This window comes from Pteropus vampyrus, unplaced genomic scaffold (assembly GCF_000151845.1).
Source record: "Pteropus vampyrus isolate Shadow unplaced genomic scaffold, Pvam_2.0 Scaffold82, whole genome shotgun sequence".
NCBI classification, from domain to species: Eukaryota; Metazoa; Chordata; class Mammalia; order Chiroptera; family Pteropodidae; genus Pteropus; species Pteropus vampyrus.
Genome location: NW_011888863.1, coordinates 6995510 through 6999200, shown reverse-complemented (window position 1 = coordinate 6999200; position 3691 = coordinate 6995510). Strand labels below are relative to the sequence as shown.

Sequence of the window (3691 nt, the reverse complement as noted above, 5' to 3'; positions counted from 1 at the left end):
AAACAGAAAACAGACTGGTGGCTGCCAGAAGCAGGGAATGAGGGGACGGGAAGATGGGGTTGGGTATGTGGGTAAAATGGGTCAAGGGGATCAAAATGTACAAACTTTCAGCTATAAAATAAATAAGTCATGAGAATACACTGTACAGCATGGTGACTATAATTAATAATACCATATTGCATATTTGAAAGTTGCTAAGAGAGTAGATCATAAAAGTCCTCATCACAAAAAATATATATTATAACTGTATGATGAATGCTAACTAGACTTATTGCAGAGATTACTTTGTAATATATACAAATATCAAATCATTATGTTATACTCCTAAAACTAATATAATATTATATGTCGATTATATCTCAATAAAAATATAAAATATAAATTCGAGTCAGAAATTTTTTTTTAAAAATAGGTATTTTCACATAGTTTAATTTTTATAACTATCTCTGAGATGTTTGTAATTATTTCCCAAATACAGACAAGAAAATTGAGAAACAAAAAAAAAATTGAAAGTGTCACAAAAGTAATGTCACAAGAGCCTGGACATTATCCTTTATCTTATAAATCTGAGTCCAGTGTTCTTTGTAAAACATCACTGCTTCTTATCAGTAAATTCCATACACACAAACCTTAATTACAAGGCTATTCAATAGATGAACTCAGAAACCCAGATAGTTCCATATAACCACCCCGGTTTCAAAGAAATCACTTGTGGGAGACTAGCTTTACACAGAAAATTCGACTCTAATTTTCTGATGCTTGATTATATCTATACAATCTGGTTCGAGGCCAAGGTTGCTGCTGAACATTCTGCCACACACAGGGAAAACTTCCCCGCACACGTACAAAAAGCGGTATCCAGATAAAAAACGTCAATAGTGCCTAAGTTGAGAAACTCTGCCCTACCCCAAACCTTCACCCAGTGTCAGAAGCAATTCATATTCATCTGAGTCTTTTACATTTTAATACATTTCCACTTACATTTTCCACTTATTTATTCTCAAAAATATATATTTAATATTTGTTGAGAATCTATATACCAGGCACTCTTCCAATTGGTGTCAATACGATGATTAAAAAAAAGAAGTCTCATGGATCCTAATCTCTTGAAACATGGATAAGAATCTGTTCTGTAACATGTAGGTGAAAGAACGATTACTCTGTTTTCTAAATCAAACTAAATGTGCCTCTGAGCCCACTTTACAGAGTGAAAAAAATCTAATCCTGGTCATGTTTGAGGAACTTAAGAATTTGAGGAGATTTTATGGTACCTAGAAAATAGAAGACAAGGCTTGAGACTTGGTCTCTGGTGTCAATATGATTACTTTTTCCGCCACCAATGCTGCTGTTGAGTCTCCCCCTCTACCTGTTGCTGTGTTCGGTATTCCTGCACCTCCCAGTGGTCTTCTGTACTGACCCCGGCCTCAGACAGTAAAGCCACACTCTGCCTCTCCCATCTAGAACACTACACTAGATTTGAGATAAAAAATATTTTCTAATCTCTGGTCCCTTCTGAGTTCTTGGAGACACTTACACTTTTTCCCCATATTGAGGTAACTTTGTTTTGCTTTCGTTGCTCTTGCCCCTCTCCTTTTTCTTTTGTGGTTCTGCTCTCCAACTAAAATCTAAGTAGAGGTCATTTTCTGAGGGCTTAGCAAATAACCGGCAAGAAAAAAAGTATCTGGGTTTGGGGTTTTTTTTTTGTTTTTTGTTTTTTGTTTTTTTGGTTTTTTTGGTTTTTTTGGATTCTTCTACAGCAGCTAAAACAAAAGAGCAAATTTCCATAACGACTCTCAATATAGACTGGCAGGCTACAGCCATTTGTTGAATGCACACCATGCTCGAGCAAAGCACTACACACTTTTACAGTGAAAAGTCTGGAGCTCTTAAGACAGGGCACATAAAAGTGATATTAGAAGTTTGCCTTTTCCAAGCAATTTTTAGAGTTGAAAGAAGAGGTTCAATCAAATACATCCAAAGTAATTCAGGCATAATTGTCACTCTCATTTTATTTAACATTTGATTTTGAATTTTTGTTTTTCTCCAATGACAGTTTTTCAGATTTTAATTAAGCATTTTTCAGGTTTATTTATTTAGCATTAATAACTTCCTTTATAGGCATGGCAATAATATTTCATCCCAGTGGTCTGAAATACAAATGAAATCATCCTCTTTACAGTGAGGGAGTCAAAACACCTTCACAGGAGCTGTCAGTATAATTAGGGTGTCTGTCTATCAGGAAGGAGATGACATTTAGGGTCAGCTATAGGCCAACATCTTAGTAGGTAACATGTGCCACCTAACATTTTTAGCTTCCCTGATTGAGGTGTTTTTCCCTTTTTAGTGTCCTTATCTCTCTCTTCAGGCATTCAAGAAGCTTTGCTCTATCCAATCCCTCTACATCTCCTGTCAAAACTCTCAGAGAATATCCTAATAAACTCATTTACACTCAAATATAAATTATTGATGATGTTTAAATTGGAGCTACTTCAAGAGTACCTGCAGTTATTGACTTTCAGGACTGACGGATAGTGGAGAAATAATACATTTGGGCAGGAGGATTTTTCAATGCTTAAAACTCGCACTGACATATTCACCAAAACCAGTTCAAGTAAAGTATCTATTTGTATGTTTTGGAAAAGATCCAAGATGTCTCAGTATCTACTAAAAAGTCTCACCTAGAAATACCACTGTCACAGTCAAGTGAGATTATATATGTAAAAGCACTTTTAAAAGTTAATATTAATAATGTACTTACTGGTACCAAATTCTGTTCTATTAGCTTTACCTGAATAACTTTATTCTTTACAATAGCCTTAGGAGATAAGTGTTATTATCCCTATTTCACAAATGAGAAAATAGAGACAATGAAAAATTAAGCTCAGTTGACCCTTGAACAACAACGGGCTTGGGACACCAAAGGTAACTACTTAACTACTAATAGCCTACAGTTGACCAGAAGCCTTACCAATAACATAAATAGTTGATTAATATATTTGTATGTTATATGTATTATATACTGTCAATAAAATAAGCTAGAAAAAACTGTATTAAGAAAATCATAATGAAGGGAAAATATATTTGCAGTACTATATGTATTTATTGAAAGAAATCTGCATATTAGTGGACCCACACAGTTCAAACCCGTGTTGTTCAAAGGTCAACGGTCATTTTCCTAAGGTCAAAAAACCAGAAAGTCGTCCTCTCATTATAACAATCATTAATGTTATTCTCAGAGCTTATAGAGTGTGAGATGGGGAATGAGAGGAAAGGATGAATAGCATACTTTATATATAGTGTCACTTATTTAAGGAAAAATATAGGCAGCATGATTGTTATAACTAATATTTAGATGGCCCAAGTTTCCTAGTGAGACTTGAAAGTGCATCACCTCATTTATTGTTACCAACAGTCCTGGCAGTACGTCCTATTAGCTCTCTTCATTTAACAAATAAGAAAAACCAAATTTCAGGAAAGTTTTAGTGTTTCACCCAAGATCATACACATAGCAAGTTTGCACCCAAGATTTCATCCCAGGTTGCCAGCTATTTATTGCCATACTCATTAAATAGCAGCACTGCACTAATGACTTTACATACTTTATCCCATTTAATCTGCATAGCAGACTTCTGAGGAAGATTGTACAAATGGGGAAGCTGAGGCTCTGAGAAGTTAAATAATTTGCTCAAGT

The 3691-nt window shown here is 34.8% G+C and overlaps 1 pseudogene; it reads left to right on the top strand.

The window, feature by feature from the left end:
• The window catches only part of LOC105294124, a 4560-nt pseudogene extending 2796 nt beyond the window's left edge, over nt 1-1764 (top strand).
• The last annotated feature ends 1927 nt before the right edge of the window (nt 1765-3691 follow it).